The sequence below is a fragment of the Amblyomma americanum genome, chromosome 3 (genome assembly GCF_052857255.1).
Source record: "Amblyomma americanum isolate KBUSLIRL-KWMA chromosome 3, ASM5285725v1, whole genome shotgun sequence".
Taxonomy (NCBI): Eukaryota; Metazoa; Arthropoda; class Arachnida; order Ixodida; family Ixodidae; genus Amblyomma; species Amblyomma americanum.
Genome location: NC_135499.1, coordinates 26,215,594 through 26,237,770, shown reverse-complemented (window position 1 = coordinate 26,237,770; position 22,177 = coordinate 26,215,594). Strand labels below are relative to the sequence as shown.

Genomic DNA, 22,177 nt, shown 5'->3' with positions numbered 1-22,177 from the left:
AACGATAGACCACGCGGATGTCATATTCTTGCAGACGAAGAGCCCACCTGGCAAGGCGGCCGGATGGGTCTTTCAAGGAAGAAGGCCAACAAAGTGCATGATGGTCCGTCACAACGTCAAAAGAGCGGCCATAGAGGTACAGGCAGAATTGGGCAAGGGCCCATACGATGGACAAACACTCCTTTTCACTGACAGAGTAATTAGTTTCAGCCTTCGTAACTGTGCGGCTTGCGTAGGCGACAAAGTATTCATCAAAACAATAGATGCGCTGGGCGAGTACGGCGCCGAGGCCGACACCACTGGCGTCCGTGTAGACCTCGGTAGGAGCGGTCGAGTGGAAATGGCGCAGTATGGGCGGCGCTGTGAGGAGGCGGCGCAAGCTGTTATACGCATCGTCGCACGCCGGAGGCCACATCGATAAGTCGGAACTGCCGGACAGTTGTGTTAAAGGTGCAGCAATCGAAGCAAAGTTGCGAATAAACCTCCGAAAGTAAGAGCAGAGTCCTAAGAAGCCGCGCAAGTCTTTGATGGAATTGGGTTTGGGAAAGTCTGCGACAGCGCGAAGTTTAGCTGGGTCGGGACGAACGCCTTGCTTAGAGACAACGTGTCCTAATATTGTCAGCTGACGCGCAGAAAAACGGCATTTCTTCAAGTTGAGCTGCAGGCCAGCGTCAGAGAGGCTGGTCAAAACGTGCTTCAGGCGGGATAGATGGGTTTCAAAGTCGAGGGAAACGACAATCTCGTCGAGATAGCATAGACACATTTTCCACGCAAAATGGTGTCCATCATCCGTTCGAAGGTTGCAGGGGCATTACAAAGGCCGAATGGCATCACCGTAAATTCATACGATTCGTCGGAGGTCAAAAAAGCAGTTTTGGGGCGAACGGCCGCTTCCATGGAGACCTGCCAGTACCCAGAAGGTAAATCGAGGGAGGAAAAGAGCTCCGCCCCTTGCAAACAGTCCAGAGCGTCATCTATGCGGGGGAGCGGATAGACAACCGTGCGCGTTATCTTATTAAGGCGGCGGTAATCGACACAGAAGCGTATGGAGCCATCTTTCTTTTTCACAAGGACAACAGGCGATGCCCAAGGGCTACTTGAGGGCTGAATGACGCCGTTTTGAAGCATTTGGTCAACTTGCTCTGCAATAGTCTGGCGCTCGGTTGGAGACACACGATAGGGGCGCTGCCGCAGCGGCGCGTGGGCACCCGTGTCGATGCGATGGGTGACGGTGGAAGTTCAGCAAAAGGAAGTTTGGTGAGCGTCTAAGGAAGAGCGAAATTGATGAAGGAGGGCGAGAAGCTGTGTTCTTTGCGGCGGGGGAAGATCGGCGTCGATGGAGCGCAAGAACAATTCGGTAGAAGAGCGATCTGGCGCAGAGGCAGGAGGGCTGAACGCGTTCATGGCGAGGAGCGGTGTATCGTCGGTCTCCTCGCGGATGAGCAGAGATGCGATGGGCTGCACACTGCCCAGGCATTCACCATGGCGCAGAGCGGTAGGGCAGGAAAACGGGTTAGAAACCAAAAGTATCGAAAGGCCAGCGGACACAGTGAGTACGGCGTGTGGCAGAGGGAGACACTTGCGGTGCAGAACAGTATGGCCTGGAGGAAAGAGGACAGTGTCGTCACCGATAGAGTCGCAAGGCAAGTGTACAAGAACGGAAGAGCACGGGGGAATGTCGATGTCTTCGGCGGCGAGGGCTTTAACACAGGCAACAGGAGGAGTAGCGTCCAGAAAAGGATTGTGCAGAGAAGAGAACCCGACTTCCGCTCGAGCACAGTCGATAATAGCTACATGGGCAAAAAGGAAATCCCAGCCCAGAATAACAGGATGGGAACAGGAAGGCAGCGCGACGAATTCTATCGTGTAGAGGGAGTCCTGAATCACAACTCGAGCGGTACACGCTGCGGACGGTTTGATGTGCTCAGCGCTGGCCGTACGCAGCGACAGTCCAGCAATCGGCGTCTTCACCTTCTTCAACGAACTACAAAACTTTTCGTCCATAACCGAAATCGCAGCACCGGTGTCCACAAGGGCCGAGACAGTAATGCCCTCGACAGAAATTTCGATCAGATTAGCAGGGGATATGTGAGGCCTTGGAAAGTTCGACGGGCACGCAGTTCTCGCCTCAGGAACTGCGGCACCTAGTTTTCCTCCTGAGGGAGATTGGGGCGACGTCGCATAGGAGAAACGGAGCGGCGCCTCGGTGAAGGTGAGCGGCGTCTAGAAAGGGCTGAACGGTCAGGAGAAAAAGGACGACTAGACGGCGGCTCAGCAGATCCGGAGTACTTACTCGTGGAAGGCCAGTACGCGGGAGCTGGAGGAGGTGGCGCGTAGACTGGGAAACGGCGGCGGCAAAGCCAGGCCACATGACCAGGCAAGCCGCAATTGTAGCAGATAGGCCGGTTGTCGATGGTGCGCCAGGGATTGCTGACTCGCGGAGCCGGCCGAAGAGAAGGAGCCACCGCTCGCGCAGGTATTGGAGGCAAGGCATAGGTAGGCGGTCGAGGTCTGGCGACGACGCCCGCGTATGTCAACGGAGCGGCCATAAGGGGCGGCGTCTGGGCGACAACGTCGACACATGTCAGTGGAGCGCGGACAGGGCCTCGGCAACCTGCTCTTGGATGGCGTGTCGAAGCGCCGGAGCCAAATCTGGAGCTTGCCCTGTAGGGTTCGGCAGAAGAGAAAGCTGACGCGCCACTTCTTCCCAAACAAAGTCTTTAATTTGTTGCAGCAGCGATCAGGTGTCAGGTGCTGGTGTCAGTACAGCAAGCGATTCAACCTGTTGAGGGTGCTGTCGAGTCAGGAGCCTCTGCTTCCGCGAGTCCTCGAAGCTTTGGCAGAGGGTGACGACTTCAGCTACGGTGCGCAAGTCGCGCGCTACCAGCATCTGAAAAGGGTCGTCGTCAACACCCTTCAAAATGTGTTTAATCTTGTCGGCTTCTGACATGTTGAGGTTGACACGCTTGCATAGGTCAATGACGTCTTCTATGCAACTGGTAAAACTTTCGCCGACCTGCTGAGACCGTTCACGCAAGTGTTGTTCGGCGCGGAGTTTCCAAACAGCAGGACGACCAAACACTTCGGAGAAGGTTGTTTTGAAAGCAGACCAAGTGCGGAAGTCCACCTCTTGGTTCCGATACCACAGGTTAGCCATGCCGGTGAGATAAAAAATTACGTTATTTAGTTTGGTGGCATCGTCCCATTTGTTGTAAAGGCTTACCCTCTCGTAAGACGTGAGCCAATCTTCGACCGTCCTGCTCATCGGTCCCACTGAAGATGGCCGAGTCCCGTTGGCGAAGGGAGCCGGCGCAGGTAACAGCTGGGCCCACTTGCACGGGTTGATGTTGAACGTCGTGAGGCATTGCAGGTGGCGGGAGAGTACGGTTGCGCAATTCCAGGGCTGTTACCCGGCACATCCACCAAATGTAAGGCGGAGGTTTATCTAAAAGAGCTGGGAGGAAGGCAGCAGCGCCGAGAACAATCCGAGAGCAACCAGGTCGGGCACAGACACACGTGGCGATAGCCATACGGCTGACGCGCAGGGGCATCTTCTTCGTTTTCGCGAGTCATCTGCTTTGTCTGGGTCATCATCTTCTTCACAATATTTAAATCTTCATAGGAGTTCTTTTTTGCATTCAAAACCAATGTCCGAGTTCTGGGGCCCTTCAACGCCATATTGTCCAATGGCAAACACATTGCCAGTCGAACATTTACACCTGCTGATCCAGTCAGTATACGGACAGCACACCCACCATCACTTGTTCTGCCAGTGAGGCGAGTCTGCTAGCTATTGAACAGTTGTAGCTTGTTTGGAGACACTGCAGTAACCATAGAATGAAGATCTAAGGCAGGCTGCTTGTGCACTAAGGGAGGGACAATGAGTCGCACATTCAGGACTGATGAGAAAAAATGACACAGTGCTGGAGTAAGCAAATCTACTGTCTGAATGGTGTTAAAAAAATGGTGACTGGTATTGTTTTAGGCAAGGCAGGCAGGAGTAGTGGACAGATTTGAACATGGGAAGTCTGAAGCTTCCACATATACATTAAATGCATTTCATTGATGCTGCAGCTATTTAAGTAAGGCTTAATATTTAATGCACATCTCTAAGCATGCTGAACTGCTGCTTTTGTGCATCTTGAATGTATTCTTTGAGCATCATCCTCAAGTTGTATCGCATTACGGTACCCCAGATTCAAATATGCGTGCTCAATTTAAAAATGTCTCAAATAGCAACAATTTTTTTAATAAGCACATTAAATCTGGGAATAGAACACGTATATTTAGATAAGAAGACGCAGTACACCCACACTTACACTTATGCACGCACTTCCACAATACACTTTCGTAGCGTATAAAGGATCTCGCCTTGCTTGCAAAGAGTCAGCGGAGCTCTGATGTCAATTGGTGTTCTCGGAAAAGTGAATGACGCCTTTGCGTTTGGTGAAATGGTTGCATGATGATGCAGGCATTATCTCTGGCAGGTCACTGTGTTCAGACATTGCAACGAACGAGACATCCCTAGACAGAAAGCCACATGAAGGAAAAAAGATTATCAGAAACAAAAAATGCAAGCAGAGTAAAAGTTACACGCTTAGCTTGCGCAAAAGAGGAAAAAACAAAAATCGTGCCAAGTAAATCGTAACTTGAAGGGTGCGTAGTATAATGTTCCCTTCACGTACGGGAAGACCTATATAGGCCAGACGGGAAGGTGCCTGAATATCCGCCTACGTGAGCACAACACTTCTTTGAAAGCGTCCCCTTCCTCAAACCTATGCCTGCACTACAAAAAAATTCGTCGTAACACCTCAAAGCCTACTGCAGAACCATGTACTCCACTTTTTAACGATACTATGATCTTGTACAATAACAAAGATAAACTAACTAGAAAATCAGCCAAGCAGTTCATACTCACCGCACAAGTGCAGAAAAAGGCACGAGATCATGCATTTCATTAATTACTGCCATTATTTGAAAACGAAACCCAACGGCTTCAAAGCAGTTAAACTCAGAATTGGCTGGAAGGAAGTGTTGGAGAAATCTGCACTGAATTCCAGTGCCACATGCTGCGCGAAAGCAACAGCAACATATCAGCTCTCACAATAAGCAAACCACCTATATTATGGAGTTCGCAAGCATAAACAATTCGTGTAAGATTAAAAAGTGACAACAATAATTAACACACATGTACACAGCACACAAGGTAGCAACCAACCTGCAGTACTCTCTCCTAACCACACAGTGATAGGTCGTGCGCCTGTGGAGCTGTGACTGAACTGTGCATTTTCCTTGTCAGAACAGCCATTACCTAAGGATATACATTGAATTCAAGTAGCCTTTTTGCACAAAGAAGGCTGCTTATATAGGTTTACCTTAAATGGCACATTTTCCCCATTTTAGGTGATACCCATGCCATGCTGCACTTCAGCTGCCTTTGTACCTGGCAAATTTTTGTCCTTGTGTGAACTTGTCCTGCACATGTATTTGCTCGGCGCTTTAACATATGTAGGCAAATTCTGACGATGTAATCGAAACAGAAAAAATCACAAAAAGGCCGCAGTTCCTAAATGCCTTTTTATTTGCTTGCATATGCTGTACAAGCTGAGAAGTTTGTGAAGCATATGCAGGCAAATAAAAAGGCGTTTATCTCAACAAAACTTTTCTCCTGATGACATCAGTGGTAGTAGCATAAGCTTTGAGAACGCTTGCGGAAGGAAAACACATGATCTTTCTGCGGATACATCTGAAGGGACGATTTCGGCACTCAAGCATACAACAACGAACTTGATTAGGCAGCCGGCTTCTAATACCGTATTCTCATCGACGTCGATATACGTGTCGAACGCCTTTCTCTACACTTGAAAGCGCAAAGAATAAAACTAATGCCTTGCTTATTACTACTCCCTCGGGTGTGACAGTAAAGGCCGGTGTATGTGCGCGATGATAAGTAATCAGCACCTATCTCAAAAGAGTAATGCTATGTGCACTACGGAGTGCGCCGACAACGGCCTTGGCTATGTGCACTACAGCTCTTGTGGCGCCATCTAGAAAGAGCATGGTGAAACAAGGTTGTCACGTGGCCGCATTTTGGTGACGTCATGATATAACGGCTAGCTGCTATGCACGGTGGAAGAACAAGCTATTCTTCCACCATGCTGCTATGTGCACTACGGACCTTGTGGCGCCATCTAGAAAGAGCCTAGTGAAACAAGTTTGTCACGTGCCCGCATTTTGGTGACGTCACGATATAACGGCTCGCAGCCGACCGCCTTCGGACCGCGGTGGAGGTCGAAATGATTTCGCTTCAAATAATTTCGCAGAAAAGGTGTTTTTTTTTATATGCGATATCGAGAGCAGTCGCTACGCTATTGATAGCAAGGGAATAATGGACAAATATGTGGGCCAGGCTTAAAAGCAGCATTTACAGGAGCCGTCCGCGCTATACGCGAATGATTTAGACGTATTTGCAGCTACTTCTTGGCAGTCCCATGTTAGCTGTCGAGGCACGGTTGTAAATCACTACAAAGCATGATTGTTGCGATTCAATTTGAGCAATAATTTCTGGGTTTCTAATGTTTTCTGCATTCTGTTCATTAAGTTGTTTCATGCTCATCACATTCTGCATGAGTTTCAAATGTTTCTGAGGTCATTATGGCCAGCATGACCCAATTTGAATAAATTTCAACAAAAGATTCAGGGATACAACATATTTATTGGTTTCCGTCAGAGTGAGCACTTAATAGCAGCTTTTGCACTTTGTACAGAACCACTGTTTCTGCAAATCGGTGCTGGTTACTGCAGCACAGCACCTGGAAAACATATATAAGCAAGCGCACGTGATAAAAGGAGAGAAAGCAATACACTATTGTAATGGTGACCAGACTCTCAAAATTGCTCAGATAGTTATGTGAACATGCGAGCTGAAATGCATGTTTTTCACTTCACTACATGTGCCAGGCAATATTACATGACAAAATTTTGGCTGTACATTGTACTTGACTCTCATTGAGAAATTTTTAGGCAGAAATAAACTACCATCCCTCACTGAAAAAAAGACCACAAAAAAGGGCATAGATTTTCTGTGTTAGTACTTCTCAGGCAGCAGAAAACAATGACATTCATAACTGCAGTCTAACATGTCTTACCAGTGAAACCACTCCAAACAACGATCGCAGCACACCATTTTCAGCGCACCGTCATCCTTTTCCTTGCACAGGCCGCAGCTCCAGAGCGCATTCTTCTTTTTTACAGCAACTGTTATAAAAAATTCAAAGCTCATGTTAAACACAGAAATATGACGAGTAAATAGTTGTTGCAGTGCATACCTGAGGCAATGAGCAGGGACCAAGCATGAGGAGTGCAATACTTCTTCAGCTTTGGCAGGGAAACCCTGCAGTCCAGCAGTGCACTGCGTAAGGCTTCTGGCCTAACTTCACTGTCAGCCTCGTCGAGCAGGCATGTTCCATTCAGCACACGATCACAAAGGGCTTTGTCAGAGAATCCAGCCAGTAGCATTGGAAAGACAAAATGTAAAAACAAGTTAGGGGATGTCAAATCGCACTGAGTACTTTGTATTTACATTTTGCTTTGCCCTTTTCAGACAGAGACTTGAAAGGCACAGGCCCTGCTTCATCAGCTTCTCTTACCCGCTTGTATCGGTTTTGGAGGACTCGCTTGCATGGGCGCCCTCGACTTTTTACCTCAGGGAGCTTCAGGCCACAAGCACAGCTAGATGAGCACGGTTGGCTCCAAACATCACTGCCGCAACTATCAGTTTGTCTGCCACTCGGTCGTTCGGTTTCTTTTTGGGATACAGGCGATGCTGTAGGCAGTTGGCCGACTTCTTGGGGTACACTTGATGTGGTAGGCAAGATGTCCAGCACAGAGGCATTATCTGCCTGCACAATTTCATCCTCGTTATGAGAATGTGTGACAGTGGCATCTCTCTTCAGCCAAGAGGCATTTACCGATTCTAAGAACGCACGGCGTTCTGCAAAAACATCCGGCTGACAGTCGGCCATGTTGTCGACAAGAGCTTTAAGCGTTCTCAATGCATAGTTGTAGCGCTGATTTCTATTCATCTTCTCGAAGGAGGGCCCAGGCATAGAGATTATCTCTGGTGCTTCGTGATTGCTAGCTTCAGAGTTGGTTTTAGCAGCCCCACCCATGAACTCGAGTTGGTACAATTTAAACGAACGCTTATGAACAGCCTTCGTCAGGTCGGGTTTAATGCTAAATTTCATACAAACAATTAAAAAATGCCGACAAAGCAGCTTCATCTTTGAGTACGTAGTGCAACTGGACGCATGATTCTCAAGAGAGACGTCGTGCCATGAATCAGTGCAACTCGATGCCACTGCATAAGTTTGCTCAGATAAGATTCTGACCTCTAGAGCGTCATCCTGCATCTTTGCCAGTTCCTGCTTTATTATTTTGCAGGCATAAGGTGTTAGCACCTTGGCACATTCCTTCTCCACAACCTCAGACTCTTGATGAGAATAGAACTCACATGTTTGCAACAGTATGGTTTTGTGGCATGCCTCTTGCTGCATGCTGCTTGACATTTTTAAAATGCTGCGCACTGTTCCCTGCTGTTTTGATGATGTAGCTAGAAGATTATTTTTGCATGATGTGATTCAACACGGTTGGTTGTATTATTTCCACCTGTAAACTTTCGGTCACATAAATGTCGGACCCACATTTCAGAAATCCTGCCCCAGTTCTTTGCAAAACAGCTCACAGCTTCTTGACTTGCTTACCTTTCAAATTCAGCTTTCGCATCGTTGTATCTGGCAGGTGTGGGGAAAGCAGCATTTCATTAAAACTACTCAATAAACGTTCTCGCTCATCTGATTATTTGGCAAGCTGCACAGCTGCACTCTTGAAGGCCTTGGTGACATGGAATTTGCACAACTGAACAGCTGGTGAACTTGGAAACGTCGTTCTAATGGTATTGATTTCCGTGAAATCTTTGTCCACAACAACCACTTGTGTATCAGCAGCAGCAGGATTCTCTTGAACAAAAGTCTCCAAAAGCTGATTGCCAACGTGCTGTTTCTCGAATCAACGAAGGCATATGCGATTACTTGGGTACTTCCGGACCATCCTGGACAGCCATCACATACAGCGGCATGCGTAGTTTGTGGGTGCGGTACGTCGCGTCAAAGAGGAGCACCTCCGGAAAAGACAAATGCTTCCTGCATGTGTGGCGTTTGAATAAAGAGAATTTGCAGCTCCTTATTCTCGTCAGTGATGGACAGCACTCTAGCACCATAAGTGTCTTGGCAGTACTTTTGTTCTGCCCTCTAGTAGGCTTGCTTTATCCTCTGTGCGAGTTGCACACTTCAGATTGTGCAGATCTTGGGCAATCCCTGTTTTTCCTGCACATACAAAAAATTAAAACAATTACATGTGTAATAATGCAATCAATACGTTCAATAAGTGAGAAAAAAAACTCTTAACTACTTACCACTTCGTTCTTTTAAGTTTCTGGACGATCATGCTTGGGAGCACATTTAGCTCCATTAAAGGCTGCACGAAGCTGAGCTCTTCAGTGGTGAGTCGACGGCATTTAGGATATATATGCCTTGTAGATTTCACTGCTGACTTCATGATTGTGTTGTTAATTAAGTGCAGTGATTTCCAGTTGTTGAGTCGCACGTCTCGCCGCTAATACAAGTTTAACCGGGAAGTCCTTCTTCATAGTCCTGGAGAAAGAACAAAAGTGCCTTTTAAACTTTTTTGCTGTACCGAGCCATCTCCGCTGACATGCTACTCGGCGTAGGGGAGGGAATGGGAGCCCCGCGCAACACGTGGCCAGGTAAAAGCCCACTGCCGACGGGTTACGCTAGCGTGGATGCTAGGGAGAACGCAGAAACGTGGAACATAACTCGTCGCTATACGTACGGTTGGTTAGGACGAACTCCGGTGGAATTAGTACTGTGTCACCCCCCATGCTTGCAGGTTAAAGTGGCATTTGAAAATCGAAGTTTGCTGTCCAGTTTTATTGCCTCGCGTGAAAAGTGAGCGTTGGCAACATCTATCGACTTCGATGTTTTCTTGACAAATAAAGTATTTGTCGGCACTTGGAAATGCCGCAGAGCAGTGTCAAATGCATCATACGAATCGAACCTCGCACCTGTAGCAACCCAGGCAGCACAACAGCATTGGTCGAACGTTGGGCTATCATTGGCAAAAATTGGCACGAACATCGATCCAACACTGGCATTTAACCTGAATGCTACCATTTTGACACATTGGCCCTACTTTCATGCCAATTTAGGGCCAACGTACGGCCAATCAAGGGGCCAACGTAGGCCTGGCGTTTGTTCTGCTACATGGGCCAGTAAAGGTCTCGGAGTGGTATCCAGCTTTCGAACATCGGCATCCAGAATTCGAACATTTGCATCCAGCCTTTTAACACTGGTATCCAGCCGTCCAACATTGGTATCCGGCTTTCGAACAATAACATCCAGCTTTCTGCAATATGGGCCAGTAAAGGTCTCGGACTGGCATCCAACTTTCAAAAATTGGTACCCAGCTTTCGAATAATGGTATCCACCTTTCGAACCATGGCATCCAGTTTTTGAGCAATGGTATCCAGCTTTCGAACACCGGCACATGCAAAACCGCTGCTGGTTACTGACCAGCATTTTCGATTAGTCTTCGAAAGTAACCAGGCTGCAATGGCTGGCATCTTGCTTGGAGTGGCAAATATGTGTAGGGTAAGGACCCTAGGATGTCCTCTCAATCCAACACTCGTCTCTAGGGAAGGGCTGCCCTATACAACGGAGATGCAAACTTTGCACCCTGGTTACTTTTCGCAAACATGGTACTATTCCACCTACCAGCCCGCAGGAAGGTAAGCAAGAAAAGAGGCAACGAAAAGTTTTAAAAAAAGATCTTTATACAAAGCAGCTGTGAGGCGCTTGAGGTGGTGTGCCTATAGGGAGGGCTCGGGCAGGGGTCAGGACCTGGAGTGGGGTGCCGCGCTTGTGGTGGGGTACATTTATTTTCAAGTTTTCTGCGTGCCGATGATTCAGGTTAGACAACACAGCTCGGCAATCGGCCGTAGCACGGCTAAGAGATCCATAAAGTGCTTAACGAAGCTGTCCTCCTGTAAACTGCTCAGTCATATCTGAAGTAATCGTTGCACTCCTCTTGCAAAAGGACTTTTCCACTGCACTCAAATTCCTTGTCCAGCTCTTGCACGATGACCTAACAATGCTTCGAGCCTGCAAAGAGAGGCATGATGTCATGAGGAACCTAAATATGGCCGTCAGTGGACAAAAACAGCAATGATTAAATAACACTGAATTTTTTGAGGCACAGTAGGCGTGAAAACACTCGACACACATTATACATGATAATTTGTGACAACTAGCACCGCATTTTTCGCACAAAGTCAAATTTAATTTGTCTGGTCCCCAATTGGTGATTTTTAGTTAATTGCGCTCCAGTAAGATATTCAATGTGAAAAAAAACAAACTAATGTAATATTTGAAGGAAGTAAATGTTTTATTTTCTTTTATTTTCATAACTACGTATCTCTTAATTGAGAGCGCATTTTTATTCAGGTCTCCACCATATGGACGTCAAAAAAGCAGTTTTCAACAAAGCTTGTTTGTTTGGATGGGATTGAAAATAAATACGCTGGACGAAAAGAGCTCAGAACACCTTTTTTTTTAAATCCAACAGCTTATCTTAGTCGTTTCCAATGCATGTAATACAGATTCGAAATTGAATTGAAAACCACACAAAACACCCGTCTGACAGCCCAGAGTAATGTATTTTTTTTTTCATTGAGAGTTAACTTGGCAAAAGCTTTAGCCTTAAGTTGAAGATTTTTCATTGCACCTGCAAATGCGTTAACCACAGAGAAAGAGCGCAGAAGTAGTACACATATTCTTACTGACTGGTCTGTAGTGGAACACAAAACATTTCCGATTCCTATCCTGCGTAAGCTGTACATGACAAAGGTATTCCTGAATGAATTGGATGAAAGGTAAGAATTTTAACCCACTGTTCAACAAAGTAGTGAATGTTTGGTGAATTCATTGCGCCAAAGACGAAAAATAAAATTCTTACCATTCGGGCAGATCTGCACTGCGCACGACGTCAAGCCAGACATTTGGCAATGAGAGTAGATACATAGAAGTCGTCCTCGTGCTTTGCCTCGTTCTCTTTTACTGTCGAAAAAAATAAAGCCGCATGTAGTCAGAGCAACAGTTACCCCCAAAATCACATTGATTTCCGAACGTATCTCAAGATAAAATATTTGTAGTACTTGCAAGTAAGGTATTGCAGGCCAGGGTAGTAAATCGCGCCGGAGCTCTCATATAGTATTGGATGTGGGTTTTCGCTTGCGCATACTACGACCGGAGCCAGCTCGAGTGCGCATGGTCTTTCGTCGCGTTGGTTGTGCGCCGCCGTGACAGACAAGGCAAGACTCGTCGGGTCAAGAATGTGTCATGGCGATGCATCGCGCTGTGACGAACGGCAGGGGAGACGACGTTCACGGGAGGGAGGGGCAGCAAGGAGGGGAGTCATTTTCTTTTACACAGCTTTTGTGGTCCCCCCCCCCCCCCCAAAAAAAAAGTTTCGAGCTGAAAAGTAGAGGAAAGAAAATCTTGGGTGGGGGGGGGGGGGGCGGGGGTTAGTTCCAGCCGCTTCTAGTTCCCAGCATTAACGACAGAATTCTACAGATCCGCATTTGTCTGTCTGGATGATGTCGTCGTCGGCCTTAAAGGGGCCCTGAAACACATTTTCTGTGCATTGTTTTGCCCGTTGGTTGCATAGAAGCAGATGTAGTGATGCTATTAGCATCGGTCGTACCACGTATACTCCTATTTTTAATATTTTAATTAGCTCGCAAAAACAAATTCATGGTGCTGACGGTGTCACCATAAAGTGGCGGTTTCAGCATCGTATATGACAACACGGAGGGCGAGATTTATGATTGGACAAACAGTAAATATACTGCAAATTGTGTTAATAACTAGATATCAGTTTTGTCAAGGTTTTTTGTTCTATATTACATTAACAAAACCAACTTGTTTGCCCTAGATATATGCACTGTAAAGCAAGTAAAACAAAACTATACCACCAGAGGCTCTGGCTACTTTTTGCATCGTCGGACTTAGCGCCTCTCTGTAAACATCCTACGACGTAGCACTAACACTTATGGGTACTCTCTATGTATCTGAGAGCGGCTTTGCAGAGTTGGTCCGATCGAGCCATTGCACTCTATAAGCGTTCGTTTCGGTCCCAAGGAATGATGCGTTCAGTTCACATTTAGCAGACAGTGCGCATCGCCAGCTTGTGGAGGGTCACCGCGCGGCGGCGCCAGATGGCGCCACGTTCCCGTCAACAGCGCGCGCTCCTTGCTCACCGTGACCAAAGAGCGCAAGGGGCGATGATTGGCGGTAAGCAGTAGCGGTACGCGCTATGCTAATGGTGTCTTCGACTGGTCGCTTTAGATCGCTCTAGAGCGCTCTGAGAGGCGTCCGCACATTCGGCTGGTCGAAACAGGGCGCTCTGACTACATTCGGCTGGTTCTTTCCGAGCGCTCGCCTCCAGCTCAGAGCGCTCCGAGAAAAAAGTCGGAGCGGCTCCCAGATGAGTCCACGTGACAGAGCCACTTCCGCCATTTCGCGAAAGCGGTGCGAGGCCTCGGCGTCCCCTACGTGTAGGCAGAAGCAAGTGTAGGCTTTTGACGCAGTCACGCTTGCTGCGTTGTGTTTTGCGGGTGCCGCGCTGTGTGAGGCAAAATTTTCAAGACACGCCGGATAAGCATATACGCTAGGAACGCGGTCTGTGTTGCTTTCGCATGACAACAGCGATTGTAGCAGCAGCTCAGACGAGGACGACAGTGCTATCCACAGGGCGATGTTCGAAAAATGAGCGTCCCGTGGGACGGAAAGCCGGGGCAGCGATCGTTACAGGTTAAGCGGTGACCGCGATGCAAACTCTGTGCGACCACGTGCGGCTAAAGGTAACCAAGGGACCTTACGTCCGGCTACTGTTGACGTATCAGCAGCGATGCCGCGTCATTGTTCCGGAAGTCACGTCCTCTTTCTACCTCCTGCGCTTCCGCTCTGAAAACTCGCTGACCATTCGGCTTGACTAGTCTCGCTATGCGCTCAGAGCAAGAGCGGCTCCCACTCTGGCCGATCCTAACTGGATCGCGGGAGCGACCAGTCGAAGACACCATAAATGTGTCTGATATCTTGCGCAGGCTGTCACACCGTCGCAGTATCTCGCGCTCGAGTTGGGATCCATAAGTAAGGGAACGTCAATGATCAGTGTTCCCTTCTGCGCCGTCGACGTGACGATGAAGCATCGCTGGGTCAGCTGGGCGTTCACATGGTTGTTGTAACCATGCAAACGGCGCCGCCAGCCTTGGCATGAACGAGTTACAGAGAACAGGCAACCATGGAGTGTAAACTTCCGCCACGTGCTAAGATAGGCTGTTTTGATTGGTCGCAGTGTGTCGTCATTGGGAGAATGAAATGGGAATGGGAAGCTGCGCGAAAATAGAGTTGAGGGCAGCATTTTGTTTGCTTGTATTTTGAAATTTCCTCATAGAATAACTCCCGTTCCTATGCATCGATTCTCGTAATTCTTTTTGAGTCAGCATCTGTGCGACATAAAGAATCCATCTGAAGTGTAACCGGCATCCGTTATAGCGGTGTTTCGCAGCCTCTTTAAGCCCGTTTCACATGGATGCGATTTTCGCCTGCGACACTGCGAACTCCGTCGGTCTGCGACTGGGGAGGGCCGTCGGTCTAGTCGCAGACGGCTTGCGATCGACTTCCGTCCGGTTGGTATTCAGTCGCAGCATCGGTGTGTTCGCTCAGCGACTGAACAATGGGGAGCGCCGAGACTGCGTGCGACGTGCGGTCACGTGGGAGCTGTTGCCGCGATGGAAGCAAAACTGTTTATTCTGATCAAAACATTGAAATAATGCCCCACATCTAAAAATACACTCGTCATAACATCATCAACACATTTCGTGTAGCGTTTCGGTCGCGTTTAATCATGGATTCGCTTTGCAAACATCCAGAAATATTGACTGTCCCTTTGACCGAATTCGCTGCGGAGTTGCATGTGAAAGCACCGGCCGAAAATCGCACTGCGGCGTCACTGGCTAGGCCGACTGTTTTCGTTCTAGTTGCAGCATGTGAAACGGCCCTTATATGCGACAGAGCGGTTCCTCTGTGGCGGAATATGCATCACGACTGACCACCCCCGAAGTCTCCTTCACGTCGTTGCACAACTCAAAATCAGCGAACGGACCGTACAAAAGTCCATGGCAGCAGAACACAGCAAGCGAATGCGTTTGGAAATGGTTGGGAAGCACCTTAGAACACAATTCATCAGCGGCGGAGCCCGCGGCAGACGTCGCCGCGCCGCGCCTCGACGGCGTCGACACGCTCCTCCTTTAGTTTCTCCTGTGCGAGAGCTCCCTCTGGCCGGCGCGTTCTGCTGACAGCTTATTTCGGTTCTTTTGAGTTTTTTCGCCGTAACTATGCCTCTATCTCCGACTGCGCAGTCGGAAAATATTCGTTGTTTATCCAACTCCACACATATACCGCGAAAGTGTTCGATAAGAAAAAGATTAATAAAACTTCAAATTATTGAACACGCCCAAGCGCAGCCCAGGAGCTCAAACGAGTTTTAGCGCGTTCGAAAATTATAAACTACTATAAATAGTAAATTTTAAAATCAATCTTCTGCCCAGTATAATGGATGGTGAAATGTTCACCAACACCTGCAGCCAGTATACTTTTAACACTGGATAAGGGGGGGGGAAGCCAATGCCAATATTGCCAGGTTTCGAAAATGGCTTAGCGAATTCTGGCAGAGAGTGGGATAACTCTGTCTAACATGGCCCATGATAGCCAGGTTTCGAAAATGGCTTAGCCAATTCTGGCAAAGAGTGGGAGAACTCTGGCTAACATGGCCCATGATAGCCAGGCTTTGAAAATGGCTTAGCCAATTCTGGCAAAGACTGGGAGAACTCTGGCTAACATGGCCCATCATAGCCATGATTTTTTGATGGCACTGGCAATATCAGATCCTCATTGGCAACTCTGGGCCTACTTAGGGCCACGTTTTGCCAATGGCTTTCAAATATTGGCCCGCTGTCATGTGCTACCTGGGGTAGCGCACATAGCCAAGTCCGTTGTCGGCGCACTCCGTAGCGTACATAGCATTACTCGTTTACTCATCTCAAAGTTTATGCACAAGAATAATTCTTTGGAAGGAACTGTGATTAATGCACTTGCAGAACAAATGGCTCCTCCACGTTTTTGCTGCTCTGTACATATTTATATTTATGACAACGAGATTTGCTCATAGAGCTGCACAAACAAAAATTCAGGTGCTTTATGCACAAACGCAACTTCTGTGTAGTCTTGTACCACCAACACTTCAGAATGGAAGCGGCCGGTGAATACGGGCTAGAAAAAGCGATTGGAGAATACTTGGATTTAAAAAAAAGCTACCTTGCACAATCCGAAATTTCTCGAGGTCCTCCCAAACAGTGACGCGTACTGGTTGCGGTATACCGAACCAATACTTCGCAAATAAATGTGCGCTTTGTTATCGCGCCAGGTTCTCTGGCGGCAATGTTAAGGTTCCATTTACAGGAACCTAAGGCTGCAAAATTTAGTTTTCAAAATACACGCGAATGCACAATGCACTTTCGCGCGTATTTAGAACTTTCAGTTGTGAAACAAAGACGAAAAATCTTACCTGGATGATCGCATTGTCATCCACGGACTGCGACGACGAATGCGCCTTGAAAGCCATTTGCGGGTCACCTCTTTTAGTGCCACACACAGAAATCAAAAACATCGAACGCCCGCGGCTTATCAGGCATCTGATAGTCATGGCCGAGCCAGTCGCCGCCAGAACAACGTTATCGGTAGGGCTCCCAGTAAAGGTTCAGCGTAGATAGCGGGAAAAACGTGCTCTCATGCGCGCGCCAAACTACGCGGCATCAAAGTTAAACAAGCAGGGCCGCAGTTACGCTGCGCAGAACGGGAAACTCTTAAAGTTATGACGCATTCCGAATTACTAAACTTATGTTGAAAATATTGACTAAACATTTTGTAAAATTAACACAGCTATGAGGTATTGAATCCTTAGTTATCAAGTTTGAATGAGCGGAAGGCAGTTTCGTATGCAATTCAGCATGATGGATGCCGCCGTGACAAATGCAGAAGCAGCCAAAACGCAAAGGCGCAGAGCAGATACAACAATGACTGGTTCTATTATGTTTAATGCGGTATAATTAAACGGAGGAAAGAAACAGAAAAAGGAGCAGGCTAACAACCGTTGTCAGACACAGCTCTAAACTGCCGCAGAAATAAAGGGCGTGAATAAAGATGTATAATTACAGAAAAGCTTTCAAACGCGTCCATGGCCATTTGGCCCAGGCCAGATACAAGCAAGACAGAAGTTGTTTCTTCTTTGTAGGCTTGTTATTCTATCACATTCCGTTCAAACTGGCGGCTGTGTCGGTGTCAGAAATGCGAGTTTTTCGACACAAAGTACATGCCCCTAGCAAGATCAGCTGCGCATATATCCAACTTGCGGCCATCATATCCGACTCATGCGAAACAAAAATCTGCATGTTTTCGGCGCATTAATTTGCTCCGATTTGCGCTCTTCCCTTTCAATAAAAATGACGTTCTAAGTGCATGCACTCATCAAGCATCAGGCGTGGGCTTACTTTACATAGAGCGTTGTATAGTTCGCTGTCTTTCCGCATTTCGAGGTGGACTTAATGACTAAAGAAGCAAGTACTTATTTCCCAAAGTTTTTGCATCTAATGAGAGATCCTAAAGCCGGTCAGATGTGTTAGTCTGCAGTTCAAGTACGTATATGGTATGTTCTTCCGCGAAAATAAAGATATAGCACCAACGCAAGTTTGAAAGAATGCATGATGAGCGCTCACAGCAAATTGTCTTGCTGTATATTCTTCTTAGCGGAAGAAGAAAATAATACGGGTTGCTTGTTTCGATATGCAATATTTTTGCGCCGCCTGTGTAAGTGCATGGACTTTATCATTTCATTTATTAATTCAATTGGTGGAGGAGTAAAACAAGCACTGAACTCTTCTCTCAGGGTATGCAGGAGTGGAAAGGCCGTAACTCTCTTTTGTGCGGAGGAGTGAACAGACCCTTTCACTCCTCCTCGTATGTAGAGGGAGTAGAATGAGACCAGCAGGAGTAGAGAGGTTCTTTTGCGCCCATTGTGGGAGTAGCAGTTCTTAGCTAGAGTGAAGGCTCGAAACTTTTTTGCAGTGTTCCGTAGGCGTTTCAAGCTTATTTTCGATTTTATCAGTCTAGCTTCCAACTGAATTTGTCATTTTAGAATGAGCTGTAGTCCAACCTGGATTGGTTTCCACATCTCCAGAAAGCAGAAGAACAAGACGGGACCATAACACACAAAAGAATTCCACACATGGGAGCGACAGCACCACTAAGAAAAGATTTTTTGAACAAAAATTTGTTATCTGATTGCAGTAACTCACTTGTAAGGTAAGCCAAGCATGTGTAAGCGACATTGTCGCCGCGGTGCTGCCGCTACCACTGATGACTGGTTGATCCGAGGATTTATTTAAATGCTTGCGCCTGGTGGCTGATATGTACCTATGCATGGCGTGTCCCATTCGTTGAACAAGAATACATCACCGATTCCGACGATGAGGCCGGAAAAACTTGAGGCACTCAACTGAAAAAGCCTATTTTTTATTTAAAAATTCTGCAAAGACTTAGGTAAAAACCCCTCTATGCTTACCGAAAGCCATATGTCATCAGGGCCTCTGAAAACTGCCATGATCAAGAAAAAATTTCTCGCTGATATTCAACGCGGTGGACGGCTCGCTCAAACAATTGTCCCCTAGTCGCAAGTTATAATCTAGTCTAGATGAATTCCCGATTTATCTGCAATCACTCAACTGAAATGTGTCTATCCGAGTGATATGAATAGCAACATTCACGTCGCTTACAATGCACAACGAAGTTGGATCCCCTATGTTACGTTTCGCCTACGACGCGCGGTATAGCCGGCGCGGATGCAACGGACGCCGGGGCTTCGTTCAAAGTGGCGGTCATTTTGGCCCGTTCAGTGCTGCCGCAACGCCTCCCGCCAAGCGCGTCCAGGCAGGTTTCAATGCCACGTGTCTTCGTCGCCCGTTTCTCCACTTCGGTCACCCTGACCGGCTGCTCTTTTGCGATGCTAGAATAAACAAGTTGTTCTGTTGGCAGTCGACTCATCCTTAGCCAGGACCTTCGGATGTTTCCAGCTGTGCCCCAGGCCGCCAGGCCAACGCTACCCTTGGGGCTTGCAACCCATTTGCAACAACTGGTTGCCAGCGGTGAGATTGCGACAACGGAGGCCAGCAGCGAAGATATGCGGTCAACTGTATGCTGAGCAGCACAACGACCATCCGGGAGCAGTGCAACGAGCCCTGTGTGATGACTGGTTGCCTGCAGCGGAACGACTGCGCTGAATTCTTGGCTGCGAGGTTTGGTGAGTGCGGTACTTTCTTCTTCTTAGTTTTGCCAGGCTTTTGTTAGTGTCAGAAACAGAGCTGGTAATTGTGGTAGTCGTTGCTGCCGGGTTAGTTTGCGGCAAGACAATAGTAGGCAGTAGAGAAAGAAGCATTCGGAGCAGCCATGGATTTGAAGTCGTTGCGCAAATCGAAATTGCTGGAGCTTGCTAGAGAGTTGGGTCTGGATGTCTCAGACAAACTCAGAAAACCAGAACTGCTAAGGGCTATTCTTGAGTTGGAGGCTGAGGATGACGAGCTGTCGGAATGCCTTGAGACCATTGAGGAGAGGGAGCAAAAAGAGAAAGACGAGCGCGAACGTAAAGAGCAAAAAGAGAAAGACGAGCGCGAACGTAAAGAGCAAAAAGATAAAGAGAAAGAAGAGCGCGACCGTTAACACGCTTTGGAAATGAAGCGTCTCGAGTTAGAGATGGAACGCGCTCGTAATGGAAGTCAGGCACACGGTGCAGGAGAACGAGAATCGTTCAAAATGACTGACCTGATGCGGCCGTTTAAGCTTGGAGAGGACATTGGTTTGTTCCTGGTTAACTTTGAGCGAACGTGCGAGAAGCAGGGGTTCTCTCGGGAAACGTGGCCACAGCGCTTGCTCACTTTGTTACCCGGCGAGGCGGCCGACGTGGTCGCTCGCTTGAAGAGGGAGGAGGCAGAGGATTTCGACCAAGTGAAATCGAGTCTGCTAAAAAAGTACAGGCTGTCAGCGGAGGCGTTCCGTCGGAAGTTTCGGGAAAATTAAAAAGGCAGAAGTGAGTCATATACAGAGTTTGCCTCCAGGCTTATGTCAAACATGCAGGAGTGGCTCAAAGAAGAGAAAGCGTTTGGTGACCACGAGAAAATTTTGCAGTGTTTCGGGCTGGAACAGTTTTATAGTCGGTTACCTGAGAACGTGCGGTACTGGGTCTTGGATAGGACAGACGTTAGTACAGTGGCTAAAGCCGCCGAGCTAGCCGAGGAGTTTGTGACGCGTCGGGCTCGCGGAGCTAAGGACGGTCAAAAGGGTGAATTTGGCTCCAAGTCAGGGAGGGCGAAGTTCACACCCATGAGAGCAAGGGGGGACACACGTAGTGCGGATGCGAGTGAAAGCAGTCCGACCGAACGTAAGGAGACTGCGGCAGCCGAAGCCGAACGCAGAAAGCGGTTCGAGACGAGGCAAGCGCGCGTGTGTTATACGTGCCAGACAAATAATAATAATAATAATTGGTTTTGGGAGGAAAGGAAATGGCGCAGGACGCCGGGTCACTTTTCGGCGCAGTGTCCCGAAACAAAAACAAAAGTCGTGTTTTTGTCATTATGCAGCACTGACGAGAACATGAAGCTTCTCGAGCCTTACATGCGAGACTTCCTCGTGAACGGGAAAGAGTGCCGAGTGCTTCGTGATTCCGCAGCTACAATGGATGTAGTTCACCCCTCTTACGTAGAACCCGATATGTTCACGGGCGAGTGCGCATGGATCAAGCAAGCCGTGGAAGCTCATAACGTGTGTCTGCCCGTAGCAAAAGTGCTTATTGAAGGTCGGAGCAATTGAGACGGAGGCCGCAGTGTCATCTATGCTGCCCCCCCCCCCCCCCCAGTACCCGTACCTATTTTTAAACAGGTCCGATCACCTCCTGCGCGAGAAGGGGCTTTTGTTTGGTGAGGCTAGCGTTCAGGCCTTAACCAGATCGAGAGTTCGGGAGCTCGCTGCAAATGCGGTAGTTGCGGGGCCGACGTTGTCGAACAATGAGAAAGGGTCGGAGGCGCAGCAAGCTGATATTCAGAGCACGTCCGAACTGAATAAAATTGAGCCTGTAGCGTTGAAGGCACCAGGTACTGGAGAGGAAATGCCCGACACGGGAAAGTTAGAAGAGCTATCTGCAGATTTGCTCATCGCGCCTACGTCAGATGGACTTAACAGGTTGCTAAAAGTCAGCCGGTCGGCTTTGATAGCCGAGCAAAAAAAGGATGGCAGCCTAGAAAACATGCGCTGCAATGTCAAGGAAGGTATCGCCAAGAAAATGCTCTTTTTGTGGAAAGAGGTGGGGTCCTGTACCGGAAGTATCTAGACCGCAGGGGAGTGGAGTTCGGTCAGCTGATCGTGCCTCAGTGCTACCGTCAGGATCTGTTGCGCTTGTCGCATGGCGGTCGTGGTCCGGACACCTAGGAGTTAAGAAGACTATGGACCGTCTCTTGCAAGAGTACTAATGGCCAGGGTGTTTTCGTGACGCAGAACACTTTGTGAGGACATGTGACACCTGTCAGCGGGTTGGCAAACCAGGTGACAAATCGAGGGCGCCGTTGAAGTTGGTACCTATCATTACGGAGCCTTTTAGACGGCTCGTTATGGATACAGTGGGACCTCTGCCGGTAACAGCCACGGGGTACAGACACATTTTGACTGTGATCTGCCTAGCGACAAAGTTCCCTGAAGCAGTGCCGCTTAAAGAACTCAGCTCAGTTGAGATAGTCAATGCACTACTGTCCATATTTGCGCGAGTTGGATTTCCTGCGGAAATCCAGTCAGATCAGGGCACAGTGTTTACTAGCGCTTTGACGACAGCCTTTCTCGAAAGGTGTGGGGTAAAGCTGTTACACAGCTCAGTGTACCACCCACAG

General features: G+C 48.1%; 1 protein-coding gene and 1 pseudogene across 2 annotated transcripts in view; one reads left to right on the top strand and one right to left on the bottom strand.

Annotated features, from left to right (window-relative positions):
* LOC144126322 (uncharacterized) overlaps positions 1 to 16,818 on the bottom strand; it is a 33,256-nt pseudogene extending 16,438 nt beyond the window's left edge.
* The window catches only part of LOC144124489 (uncharacterized), a 1,136,493-nt gene that overhangs the window by 1,089,899 nt on the left and 24,417 nt on the right, over positions 1 to 22,177 (top strand). The window lies entirely within an intron of this gene.